The sequence below is a fragment of the Sitodiplosis mosellana genome, unplaced genomic scaffold (assembly GCF_009176505.1).
Source record: "Sitodiplosis mosellana isolate CC-2019 unplaced genomic scaffold, AAFC_SMos_1.0 Smas_scaffold_1, whole genome shotgun sequence".
Taxonomy (NCBI): Eukaryota; Metazoa; Arthropoda; class Insecta; order Diptera; family Cecidomyiidae; genus Sitodiplosis; species Sitodiplosis mosellana.
Window position 1 is genome coordinate 1,292,524 of NW_022595244.1, and position 14,894 is coordinate 1,307,417.

Consider the following 14,894-nt stretch of genomic DNA (forward strand, 5'->3'; position numbering starts at 1 on the left):
GTCGTCGTCGTCGTCGTCGTCGTCGTCGTCGTCGTCGTCGTCGTCGTTATTCAACAAGCAACCAGTCAGTCAGCCAGCCAGCTGAGCACGATTAATATTCGGTATGTTACTGTGTACAATACGGGCATAACACAAAATGCACACCATCACTTTCACATTTGCGTTTGAAAATGCTCTCTTTAGCATAGAAACCAGTAAATTCAATGCTTTCAATGCTAATGGATTTTGCATCTTTTCAACGCTCTTCCTGTTTTTTGTCCGAATCAAGATTCACTTGCCCGCCGAAGAAGCAAAGTTTTTAGAAATATTTATGCAAAATTGTTATTTTATTAGGTTGTATAATTGTGAGCAGCCATAATCAACACATTCTCATACTCTTCTGGACTGGACGTGACAAGACTCAGTAAGCGTATACATGGCAAGTACACATGACTTGCTCGGGACCGAAAATAATTATGATACAAGTAGCATATTTTCGTAACAAGCGCCGTACTCTCGTCGGAAAGATTTATAAGCCTTTCTTTTCTTTGGTTGGTTCCGTTTTTCGTGGAAACATAAAAACCAAAGACATAATCATATCTCGGGGAATCGATCGGATAAATAATAAATTGGTTCAATACCGACCGGAGGATTAACGTGATGTTAATATCGCTTCTGCTTGTACTTGTGCTGAGCTGAGCTATGGTTTGGACCATTTCTCGTTTGTCATCATTAACAATCAAAACGGATGGAGTCGCTTTTTTTGGTGGGGACAAAAACCACAGTAAACTCGTAACATTTTTGCTGCGGAATTTGGCTTCCTCCAGTTTCCTACATTTTTATCATTGCCTATGATTAACAAAGTTATGTGATTATATTATGATATTCCATTTCGAAGTTGATGTAATAATTTACAGTTGGCCCATGGTTATCATCGGCCCGATGGCCATGTCGGAATGCCATTTTTAATGTCAAATAAGCAACCGAACTTTGCTGTTTTCTGCAAGTATTGCACGTCTCAAATTGTGTCCGTTGCGTAAACCAATTTTTCCAAAGAGATTATAATGTAGTGTCTGGGTGTATGTGCTGGTTGCTGCTTCACGCTTGGGCTTAGTGAGCTGACCTTCGATGGTGAAAAAGCGTGCTGTAGAGTACACTGTAAATGGTGTTGAAGAAGGCTCTTTCTTTCTATCATTTCACATGCGGATTACGAGTGGGTGGATTAAAGTATGTTTAGTGGCAATTAATGTTATATTGCTCTTGAGCGTGTTTGACTTGAAGTTATCGACTTGATACTATCGATCGATGCAAAACACTTCAACACACTGAAACCCAGCCAATACAATGGGTTCAGTGATTTTCTTTGTTCGGTTTGAACGAGACGCAGAACGAAATATTGAATTCAAAACTTTATACAATGGGACATCAACTTTTTTCCTCCTCATGTAGCCACAATCATTATTTTTATCTATTTGCTTACGCACGTTTTGCATAACAAGAGATACAACGTAAAACAACATGTTTGAATAGCATCTCGAAAGAAAATGTGATCCGTTTTTCTCTCAAAGTCTCAGACGGAAAACAGCAATTAGGCTCTCTCTGGCTTATGTTTTTTCCACTTTGCCTCAAGCAATACACAAACACTAAACGATCCAATGATGAACTCACTTCAACTTATTACCGTATATGGAGAAATATCGATGTTGCGAAGATGGAATATATCTGGTTTCATCGTAAAAAAGAATAAAACTCTCGCTTATTAGCCCGAGCTTATTATTACATTCTTGCGAAAAATGTCTATTGATTTTGCTCTCGTTTTATGCGTATTCCATTCGCCTGCTCTGTCCGTTCGTCCGCTCAGTTTCAATATAACACGAAGCAGCTTATAAAAATCAAGTAATAATTTTGAACGCCTATTAAAGTATGAAGAATGGATTCGCATTAAAAAGAGAGAGGGAGAAAAAGAATAGTTTGGAATGAATCGGAAAATCGGGTGATAAAAATCTCAGCGAGAGAGATAAAATTCAGTGATTTTATGATTGAGTAAAATGAAAAAAAAAAACGAAGAAAAAAATTGTGATATGCTTGATAGAAATGACATAAAATTGATTCAAATCCAAACGAGAGAGAGTCAATTCGAGTTGATTTATTGTGATTAAAAATAACTTTCTCTCGAGAGCGCTTCCCTATCTCTCTCACACGGTATCACTCAATGCTCCATGGTTGGAAATGAAAGCCATCAGCTCCATTGTGAGCAAAATGAAATTGAATCCATATTTTGAAATGAAATTTTTCCACTGTGGCAAAAAAAAAATTAGACGTCTACCTTGAATGTCATTGGGAAAATGTTTCGATTTTTATTTTCTGCTTCGTTTTCTGCTATATATTACGTTCGTTTTTCTGCGTTCGTTAGTTTCAGACAGGGTTTTCATTTGTCGTCCGATTCTTTGTGGCAGCAGCACAAAAGATGTATATATACGATGTCAACACCGTGCGCACATATACGCCGTTGGAGGATGAGTGTGTGGCAATGGTGCAGCTGCACACAAAGGCTTTGCGACAACAAAGCGAAAGAGCAAGCAACTGACGACAAATGCGTTATTATATTTGAAACTAATTTAATCGCATAAATAATACGGCAAAAGGAGCTGCGAGAAATGAAAAAAAATAACACAGAAACACTCACAACCACCCGCATCAACTCGATGGAAACGTATTTATGCTTGTACTTTAGACGCACAATAGATGCATTCCAAATGGAGGAGAATGACCAGAAGAGCGTGAAACTTTTCAATTCTCTGTTGCGCGCGCCCGAGTATTTGTGAACGCAGTAAAGTAGCTGCAACCAATGCGTATCGGTTGGGTCGTATGCTTTTGCAAGTAAAATGAAACTAATGCGAAGTGTAAAAGGAAAAAAAAACCCATCATAGAAATTATGGGCAAGTAAAAAAATAGGAGGATGGGTAAGTGTGGAGCGCGCGAGAAAGTGCTCAAAGCAAATGGAAGTATACTGGATTGAGCGTAAAGCAACGCAATCGACAATAAAAAATAATATTGTGTGTGCGTTGTGTATGTATGGTAGAAAAGTTGGTTGGCAATATTGCTCGAGTGGCTGATTTTGTCTGCAGTCAGACTTTTTCTGTGCTGTCTCACTCTCTCTCTCTCTCTCTCTCTCTCGCACACTTTCTCGAATCCATTTGTTTGTGTTTGATATACTGCTGGGTGACTAACGCTTCAGTAGTGTTCTGCTACCCAATATGCGTCAATTTGTCATGTGACACACATTTAACGATAAAAATAAATAATATAAAAAAGAAGAAGACAAAAACCGATAGAGAAAGAGAATAAAAGACGAACTTTGTTTTATATTTCGCATCCCCCCTCGCAATTTCACCATTCACATTTCGATCAATAAGTTCTATGAATTTTTTTTCGGTGTTTTTGTTCTATTATTGCCACAATCGAGAAAGCATTCGGTTCGAAACTTAATTAAGTAAGATTTAATTGGCATATTTGTTTATCTCTTGCCATCATTACCAATGATATCGGTTTTGTGTTCGGAATAAGAAAGAATAGTTAATGGGTGCGTGGTGGTACCCAGCACAACATACAATACACACACATCACATCAACCACAAATATAAATAGGACATGGTATTACGAAATAGAAGAAGAAGAAGAAAAAAAAATCGCAGAATAAAAATGAGCCGAGTAAACGTGCCAAACTTTGACATTTCAATCAATCGATTCCGCGCGGACGTTCACATTTACAAAACACTCCAGTTCCCACACAGTGACAGCGAAAACGAGAATATTGACGGTGTCGCCGTTTGCTATTAACGCTGCCAAGCTACCGCAGAAGCTTTTCAAATCTAAATTGAATTATGTTGCTATTTAAGTTTCATTTTGACGATGTATGTGTGTGCGGTGCAATCCACGTGTTCGCCACATCGAACACTTCCACCACGTAGCACCACAAGGGAGACAGAGTCTGGCCGAAAAGAGAAAGAAGACAGAGAAAAGACACACGAACAAAATGGAAATCGTGCGTGTGCGGCTCATTCTTGTATTAATGGCCATTTAATAAAATTACCCTTCAAAAGTGAGCCATCTGTATACATATATCTATCCCGTGTATATATACATTTCAAATATATATTTCGTATTCCGTATTTCGTTGCACGTTTGTTAGCATGTGGCTTTGGGGTGAGTGAGTGAGTGAATGAGTGATACATGTGCGAATATAAAAAACAACCAAAAGACCTCATGCTCGACTAAAAGAAACAAACACAACTACTTTTGACAGATATATCTTCTTCGGATATAACTTTTGCCACGGATGGGGTTTCGCTCGCATTGAATAACTTATTCGGAATAAAAAAAAAGTTGGAGCGAATGAAAATGGAATAAATAAATATCAAGCAAAACGCGAAGCACTGTGTCAGCAGAAAAAAAATCAAATCTCCATTTCGACATCGGTGCAAAAATTCAATATTGCCTGTCGGTGAGTGAGTGTAGTGGAATTTAAGCACGATATCACCAATGATTTAGTGTCGATGGTTATGGCGGATGAAGCCTCGGAAAATGGTCTGAATCCATATATTTCGGGATATGTGAGAAAACCCAAAGTATGATTTGCTGAATCAAAGCCTCGATGGCTCTTTGATAGAATTATTTTCGCATTTTAGAGCAAACATTTCGAAACTATAACTAGGTGAATGGTGGTGTATAAAACTGCTGCGCTTTGATTTCAAATATATCAAAATCCTCCGAAAAATCTGGTTAATCCCATTTAATATCCTTCGAAATTTTGTCAAACACTTCAAATAGGTAGTGACTTGTCGTCGTTTTCAATGTTCGGAACTATGGCTGACGTTTTTTTACTGTCTCTTTCTCTCTCTCTCTCTAACTCGCTCGCTAACTAGACAGCACATCGGATGGATTTAAATATAATCGAATGTGTTAATGAACTTGAGCATGATCGAATTGACATTGAAATCCGATACACATATTTGCTTTCTGATTGCTATGTGCCATCATAAATATGTATCATGTCAATATCGTCTCGAGAAAACGTGCGTATGCATGAAATGATTGGTTTTATTCGATCAAACTATCGTATGGCCTACATAAATCTGATTGGTTGTTTTCGAAAATTTTCACTATGTTCATACGATCCAATTGCATAAATATTTGATTAAAACAGCAAATGACTTTTTTCGCTCGTTCTCTTTATCTCTCTCTTCATCCCTCTTCATGTGCACACAAACACACACCACCAGCTCAGTGAGAAGTCAATGTTGGTGATATCGCATACAGGACCACCGTGGAATCGGTGTTGCATATTGAATGATGACTAACGAAGCTTTCAATTAAAGCGTTGCAAAGGTGCTAATTAATACAATATTCAGAACGTGTGAAACATGCGACTGAAATCGAATTGTTTGATTTATTAATTGGGTTTAGTGTGTCGTTTGGTCATTTGGTGCACGAACGAACGAAGGATGCAGATACATTATGGTATTCTGGTAGAATATTCGTATCTATCCGATATGCATCTGTTGGCACATTGCCTGATTTTCATTTCAGCACTCTCATTTTCTGAAGCATTACCAACTAATTTATGAATCGAATTGTTTCGCTTATTCTTCTTTTGTCATCGATTCCATTTGCTTCTGCGAAATCAAATTTTACTTTTCATTCGACTCAATTGTGCTGAAATGGGCAATAATTCATCACAAGCGTAAATAATTTCATGTGAATTGGATAGATTTATTATCAGTTGTTTTGCTTTTTATTGATTAATCTACTTTTTGTGGATGATAATTTCTTCGGCAAATTGATATTAACACCAAATGCATGTGATTTCGTGTGTATTTTGTGCTGCGGAGCATATATATTAAATCGTAAATGGAGAGAAATTTCACATCTGCCAAATGAATCCATTTCGATTTGAATTGAATTTTTAAAAAAAGCGGATGCCATTACGTGGAAACGTGTGTACGATCGAGAGGCGGTTCAATGCTTACTTATTTATCATTCCGTGAATTCTTGGTCTAATCAATTTCAAGTGGTGCTCCCTTATTCCATGAAAATGAGAAGAACATTCAAATATTTTGAGTTCGCGAGTATTGAGCTCTCAACTGACTGTTCGCACTCACACACATGTGTACTTCTAACTGTCTCTCGTGCTCCGGTTTCAGTCAAATGGCTGCTTCGCACTTTGCTTTCGACCGTGAGTGAGTTATTTGTTTACTTGCTAACGTCACAAGGTTTGCTGTAGAATAGGGTACAGTCGCACTACAATGCCCGCCATCACAATGAGAGTATTGAATTATTGCATTCGAAATGGGAATCAATTCAGAGAGCAATGAAAAGTATATGAGATCGGAATGTTCATGTATGTATGTATCCAATGTTTTGTGCGCGGTAAGGCGCACGGACAAGTACTCATTTCATCCCCAGCGACACTAAACACAGTGTGATGGAAGCGAATGAGATGTGCTGAGCGTTAGAGCGAGAGCGAGATATTCAAGTGAAAATGAATATTTCATTTCACATAAGTAAGAAAATACTCGACATGCAAACTGTTTGTGTGATGCGATTCAAACGAACTCTCTGGTGTGTTTGCATTACTTTTTGTTTGCCATGTGATGTGTATGTGTGTTTGTGTGATGGTGGTTGGATTTCCAAGCGATGTAGCAATTTTCAAGTGTTCTTCGAAAGTTAATGCATTTCTTCGAGCCCCTCACCATCTTCACCTCCGTTCGGATGAATATTTCGGCGAATTTAGACATCCAGACTGAACTCATCGCTTTAAGATGATGTTGATCACTGGAAACTAAAACAAAAGTGAAAATCCATTTTGAAAATGCTCGCGAATCAACCAAATCACATGTGTATTTTAACGGCTCTATTTGCTTAAACCTCTCCGCAATCCATTCCGTTGCTTTGCAATTTGTGGCATAATTTTGGTTTCTTCTTTGTTTTTGTTTTTGTTCGCTACATATTTCATGCGATGTGAACACGTACATACTGTGCGGCGCATTACGCGCTGCTTATTGAGTGTAGGCAAAGGCAAACAGAATTTCAATACAGTACCAATGGTTTTTGATGTAAATAGTACATAGTTATAGATAGAAGCAAGAGGGATTCATGCGCACACAAAGCTCAACCATTAAGCAATTAACAAGCAATTAACGAGCAATTTGTATTCTTTCAAATTATTCAACGGGATCTATTAAATTTTCGCCGCCGCGCTTCCGAAATGGAAATTCGAGTAAAACAAAACCGTGACTTCTGAATTCGGAAGCGTACACCATTTTTGTTAGATGCGAACGATGAAGCGTATAAATGTTCAACATACCGTAATTAATGCAGTTTATGCTGTACGGTAAATAACACGCGACTAAATTTACTAGAAGCTAAATATGCGGGATGCAAAGCGAATATCGAGAAATTTATGGTTTGCAATTAATCAGGCAAATGATGTAGAGGTAAACCGATTCATCGAAATTACGACGAATGAAAAGCCAAAAAAAAAACACTGGAACTGTTAGTATTACATTATGGAAATTGGGCAATGTATTCAAGCCACAGAATACTATGGTATTAGTCGAATAGTGCATAGCGTAATGATGGATCTTGTTCATCATGAGCCATTTAAAGTTTTGGCAGAAACAGGATGCAGAAAAAGTGTGCAAAGTTGATAAATTTATGGCAATATATATTCGCTCGTTTTTATTCCCAAATCGCCAATCTTTCCTAATTTCATCGCTTGTTTGCTTTATGGTCGTTCTCATTTTGTGTGCTTTTTTTTCTTTTCTTCTTCTCCTTTTCCTTCTTCTTCTTGTTTGCTCCTTCCTCTTCTTTCGCTCTCCTTTCCTCGGAATGCCAACGGATTGTCAAACAGCTCAAGGGCCGAATGCGAACGCTGTACCGACACAAATGACCATTTCGAAGGAATGAACACATCAATTTCAACTCGTTTGCACATTTTACATGAGAGAGCATACGTTAAATATTTCTCGTTTGGCGACATTGTGAACACTCTCAAAGCGGGTTCCCATTTTCGTGCCATACTGGGTTAATTTTAAATTACAAATAAAATTGATGTGAAGCAAAAAATGAACGCGTTTGTGTGATGATATAATGCCTGCGAGCTGACATATCCAAATACGTTCCGGATACTTGTGTGTAATGATATACCCATACGGTGTATGTCTAGGTTTTTTAATGTGCACGCTTCCTGTAGTCGAAGCAATTTACACACATATCACCACCAGCACCGGTAGCCGTTAGTAGGTGAACAAAACCCTTTCCCGGCCCAACCATTGCGCTCTTCCACGTGAAAAGACACACAGAGAAGGAGGGAGGGAGAGAGAATGAGTTTAAATGCTAGTTTCAAGCACGAAATTAGAATCCATATTGTTTCTATGCATATTTAATGATTTTCGGGTACAAGTTTAAAGATTGAGCGAGAAAGAGAGGGTGTCATGAATCTCAAGCATGGAATTGGTTTTTACTTGGAAAAAAAGTTTGGTATTTGGGACAGGGGCATCTGAAAATTACCACGTATTTATCCATTCTCTCCTCGGATGAAAGCGGGGTGAACGATGGTGAAATTGAATACAGCAGTAACTTAAGGATGATTACGAAATGAGGTATACAAACACTGAAAGATTGTTTTTTTCTTGGTATTTCGAATTCAACGAACGACGGCTTGTTCAACAAGCGTCTCCGACATTGATGGTTCAGGGTTGATTCAGGATGCGTGATTGAACCGAAAACGGAATGAGCTACAAAGTGTTGCGAATATTTGGTCAAAATTCCCACGACCAAATTGTTTAATGCTCTCCATTCATTTTGGAATATACGTGTGTGTGTGTTTTTTTGTATGGTCTATGGTAGTGGTTGGCAGTAGAGGGAAATAACAACAGCCATGGTTTTCCTCCTCATCATGCTAAGGAATGGACGCATTAAGACGACGCTATTGCCTTGTCTTTCAAAGACAACCGAAGAAAAGTTTTATTCGCGAATGAATTTGCCCGAGTCAGTAAAAGCATGCGAGCGAGTCTCTGGAGGTTCGTAATCATTATTATTTGTTTCGTTGGTTTGGTACTTTTGGTTCGGTAGCTTAGTTCTATTATTAATCTTTTCTTGCTCTCGCACGCTTGGTTGGGTTTACCGCTTACGCGCGCCTTCCCCCTCTCTATCTTTCTAGCTCCCGAAAAAACGGAAATAAGCAGGTCGCTCGCGACAAGGTTATTAGATTTTCGATATATCTAGCGCTGAAATGTGACATTCACCATCCACAAGCGGAGATAACCGTACTAATGAGCTTAAATATACATTCCATGTATGTGGCGCGAGCGCGGAAATGAAAATAAATGCAAATGATGGCATAAATTTGGGGCTTGCTTTGTTTGACATAGCATGGTACTCACATTTTTTGTCGATTCTTTTTTCTTTTCTGCCAAAACAATAGAACAACAATCTCTTGTTGGCAGTGGGAAAATATTTTTTGTGTGTGTTTGTGTATGTGTTGAGGCTTTAAATTACCCCCTAGAAACCATTATGCTGATTCATTCATTCGATTTCACTCGGATTGAGAGTATGAGCGAGAAGAAAAGCTCATCCAAATCCGTTCAATATCCGATCCGTGAATAGAAATCGATTTGAATTGAATTCGATAATAGGCAGTGGCACACAGTGAGAAGGAGAGAGAAAGAGGAAGAAACACACTCTCTCATACACACATTTTATTGCAGCGCGCATTCTGAAATGAATAGCGCTCATTTGATACCAGCATAATAAATTGGCCTGAATCGGGCGCTTTTTCTGTCATTCTCTTCTTCACTCTCGTTCTCTTTGTGTCTGTGAAATCTTTTTTTTAAGTCTTTGCATCAGTTTTGTCGATTTTCTGCACATTCTCCTTCTCTCATTTCAACATAAATTGTTTCCCGTTCAGTTTTTTTTATGATAGAAATAATTTTGCATTTAGCTTAAGACCGTCGAACAGAAGTGAAAAAAGTGATCCGACAATTATTTGTTACAATAGATAGTTTTTTTGGGACAAAATCCGAATACATATACATACATATTATAATACTATATTGGCAAAATTGGTTTTCAATGGGATTTAGTTCCGTGCATCGATCGATATAGTCGTTGGCTAGCTGCTCTACATAAACATTTGTACCTATCCACACGAACACAAATTTGATTATTTTTTCACTCTGTTCATCCATTTTGTTTGTTTTTGAGCCAACAAAAGCAACCTCATCATTAGACGGCGCAATTTTTGTCAAGATCCAATGGAATCTGCGAACACAGTTCGAAATTCGTTTGTTGTACGAGTTGTTGGGAAAATTGCTTAGAATGACAGAAAACTATAACAGCCTACCACTAGGATCTCGTGTGAGAGAGCCTATAATGTCGTCTCTTCACGTAGCATACAGATGCGGGCACGGTGTGAGGTTGTTTTTTTTTTCCTTCTCTCGAGCAAATGAAAATTCAAGACGTTGCGATAAAAATGTGCGTGAATAATATTTATGTGTTACTGTGAGACGTATAACGGTTAGTACTTCGACATTTCGAGCAGTCATAATAAACCATTTTCCGATGCTGATGTTCCTTATGCGATGTCTGTGTAGCCCGGTACACATACACGCACACAGAGTGTGCTGAATCAAATATTCAAAGCGTCGAACCCATAAAAGTAATACTATGAAAGCGAACGAAAGAGCTTTGTGTTACGGCAACGTGGGACCAACTAGAGTAGAGTGCGGGAAAATTATTTTATTGTACACAGATGAAAAAACGGTTGGACAAAGAAGCAATGAGCTGGAGGTAAACACATAACAACCGAGCAAAAGGGCAAAACTAAACGAACAGAAATGAGAAAGAGAGAGCGAAAAAAGCAGAGAAATCAAAGGCAGCCTAAGAAAATGGCAAACAAAATGGTTTCCCATTGACTTTAATGCATTCTCCTTAACAGTTTTTTGAGTTTTGATTACAGGATCAAAAGTTATCAAATAATGTTCGCGTGTATGTATGTACTGCAAAATGGCCCAGCGAAATGAAACGGAATAACAAAAAAGGATATAAAAAAAGTTTGAAATAAAAAAAGAACACAAGAAAGCCCTGTTTCATTTCTTGTTCTTCATCGATTTTGAGTCCGCATAAGAACACTACAAAGCAACACAAATAGTATAAATAGAAGGGAAAAAAGCAACTATAAAACTGGCATACGCACATGCTGTAAATGATTTGTGAAGCTGTGTAGTGGCCGCCGCCGCAACCATCACTACCACCGATGTTGTTGTCGTCGTCATCGACGACGTCGAGTGGATAAAGCCAAAGTATGCAGTAAATGATGAAAAACGAAGTCGATAATACTGGCGAGTGGTGGAAAAAAATTGTTCATTTATTTTATTTTTATGATTCGGATTGCCCTACGCCATACATTCCTTCTAGTTTTTGCAGCTGTGGTTCTCAAGTTTTCGAGCATTGTTTGTGTGTTATCAGCTCTTTTTTTTCGCAAAGCATTGGGTGCTCATAACGAAACAACTGTTTGGGCATGAGTGGCAGCAGCAACAAACCAAACCAACAGAGAAAAAAATGAAATAAAAATATGCGAGCATTTTCATCGAATCGAAAAGTGGGACGACTCATAAAAAATATTATTGAGATTTGCATGACGGTGGCTTAAAAACGATATCGACAAATGTTCCACTCATATCAGACATCCTAAGTACACACGCTGTTTCGTCTTTTTTCGGATGTGGGAAAGCATTGCTGGTCGAGGTGAAAGCAATAGAATGAGAGTGAACAAAAGCGGGAGAGTGAGCTAGAGAGAGTCATTGAAAAAAATCCCAAAATATTTATTGATAAAATGTGTACACCAACCATCGCTCTTATGATCACATCAACAATGTAACAGCTGAAGCATTGACAGATATCTGTGAGTGAAATGCGTTATCGATGGGGCGATCATTGATAGAATGTGACCCAACAAATTGTATGTGTGTGTTGTTGTTTTTTGGTTCCTTTATTTTTATTTAGTAACTGTCACTGTCGAACCAATAATAATATTCCAACGATAACATTTTGTATGGGATTTTGGGCATTTTTTTACTCGCTTTATTCTTCTGGTCGTGGCTTCGCCGAAAATTCCAACATTTTGGATAAGCAGCAGGGGAAGGGGACGGCTGCCGACAACGACGACGACGACAACGATATTAATAGCAAACATAGCATAGTAAAATGGCTCCGGAGTTGAGCAATTTTCGAGAACCAAGCATAACACTGCCGACGTCATTGGCCATGTATGAATACGATTGATATGTATGTGACTGGCACATATAGACATAGGCAACAACATCATCATACAGATAACTTGAACCAAATTGAGAGAAATGTATACAGAACGAGAACCAAAACGGGACTTAATATATGTGGAAAAAGCATCGAGCGAAAAGCAAGAGAGAAATAGATGCGAGAGAAAGAAGAAAAAGAAAACACAACCATACAGAAAGAGAAATATTCTAATCAATTGAATTGATTATGATGTTGTTGTTGCCAATTTCATTTCATTCTTCGGGATGGAGTTAAAGTTGTTTGCTGGTTATTCGAGAGTGAGAAAGCGGCAAAGTTCAGCAGCGCCAGCAAAAGCAGCAGCAGTTGATGATACATTGGAATAGCAGCAGCACTAGCAGTAGCAGCATCGACAACAGTGGCTGTGGCAGATTGGTCTATCCGTGCTGTATCCACTACATGTACGCGCGCGGGAATGAATGTGGTTTGGATCGATTTGTTAGGTTCTACATGCTTTAGCACACTTTATATATGCGTATGTGCACAACACACCAACATAATGTTGTGTGTGACCCGAGATTTTTACTTTTCTCTCGCATCCTAAGTCACTGTTATGCTTTGCTTTGCTTTGATTCGCATATAGAGCGAATCCGAAAAGCAGTGATGAAGAAAATAGAAAAATTTTGCAGGAATGACGACGCGAACAAGGAGCGAATAAGGAGAGCAAAAAAATGAAAAAGAACACACGAAGAATTCGTTTAAAATAAATTGAGACAATTCATTAAGTTCAAAACCATACCAAAAATCCGGGAGATATTGTTTGCATCATTTTCCCTTTTCTTTCTCTCTCTCTCTCTCGGTCGTTGTTCGTATGTACACAGTTGTGTCGTTTGCCCCGTTCGGTTTATGTATCCAACATTATTTTTGATGGGTTTTTGTTCTGTGTGCATTTTATGCAACAAATATAGTGAAATTTACGGCATTTTAGAATAAATCGGAATGTTTTTATGTTTCATTTGTCGTTGTTTTTTTTCTCTGCTCTTGCTCCCTTTTTCCTTTCGACTTTTGCTCGAGTGGATGTTCTTTCTTTTGGAGTATACATTTTTCGTAGACTATGATTCGTAGTTCAACGGGCATGTGAGTACGGGTTCGGTCTTTATTTCTTTTCGCAGCGACAATATCTGTTTGTGACAGCGAAATTATCAACGATTTGCATTTCAATAAGAAAAATAAGGGAGAAGAACCCGAACAGCAGCTCACACGTTTGGGAATCGCAGCGAATTGATTTTGATTCGCGATTTAAGAGCACGACTGACGACTTCATTCTCCGATTGTGTCATTTGATTGATAAAATTCAGCCAAAATCACGATGGCTTTCCAATCTCTCAAAATGTCATTTCCATTTTGATTTGCATGGCAAAAGTGAATAGATGCACAATCAGCAAACACCCTTTCCTCCCTATCTCGAAAAAAAAACTCACTCAGACATTTATGCGCCATTCTCTATTTCTAACTCGAAGAACGAACAACAAAAAAAGATGAAGGAAAATGTTTCACTTTACACCGAAAAATTGTTTTCGCTTGTCGTGCGAAAAGTTTCGTGCGGAAAATGTCGGTCGTAAATTTACGGTGCGCTAAATGGCTAGCGGTAGTAGAGATAATGAATTGAGTTTGAATATTGAAAGCTTCCATTACACTTACATGGGGCTCTGGCTGTTCATATAAATCGAATGAAATCGTACCACACACGCACACGAGAGAAGACAAAAAAAACACCGTTAACACGGACACGTCAAAAGTCAAACACACCAAATAAATGGTACACACCACACACTGCACGATAAAGAACAACCAACAATTCTATTTTATTTTTCTCTTTACACTGAATTTTCCCTCTCTCTTCGTTCGGTTTAAATTGATTTAACGACAACAAGAGAAAAAAAGTTTTATTTTGTTGCGATTCGAGACGGGAGTCCTGTTTGTGTTGTTTTTATTTATTTTTTTTTCTCTCGCTGTTTCTATGTCGTTTGTCAAGCAAAAAAATCTCTTCTCACTAGCACAGTGCGAAAACAAAATAAACCAGCACGCACTCAATTCGAATGTGTTGTGTATGCGATATCAAGATGTGAATCCGTAAACAGAGATGACCGTTCACATGAAAATCTCTCACAATACTGACTGAATTGTGCGAGCGATGGATGAGGCTGTGGCAATCGGCTCCATCATGGAAACGAATCTCTCACTGGAAGTATCCATTTTCCCACCGTACACAAACACTTGCACGCACACGAACACGCGTACGTACAAGACACACTGCGATTGAACGGCGCGACACAGAATTTATGGAAATGTTGGATCGAATGGTGTGCGCGCGTTCTCTGTTTATAACCACTACCAACGTAATGTGTGTTGCTACTGATAACATGACACATTGGGAAGACGAAAGCCGAACAAGAACGTTTTAACCATCATTTCGAGTTTGAGGCAGAGAAGAAGAAGAGAAAAACAACACCATAAAAATTTTCCGCTTTACATGTGTGAACAGTCTCAATCCACTTCACTCTCTCTCTCTCTCTCTCTCTCTCTCTCTCTCTCTC

General features: G+C 38.5%; 1 protein-coding gene across 1 annotated transcript in view; it reads right to left on the bottom strand.

The window, feature by feature from the left end:
* LOC129570205 (uncharacterized) overlaps positions 1-14,473 on the bottom strand; it is a 60,575-nt gene extending 46,102 nt beyond the window's left edge. Inside the window, exon 1 of the mRNA XM_055449717.1 lies at positions 13,999-14,473. The gene's annotated coding sequence lies outside the window, so the exon portion shown is untranslated. The remainder of the gene's footprint in view (positions 1-13,998) is intronic.
* Between the last annotated feature and the right edge of the window lie 421 nt (positions 14,474-14,894).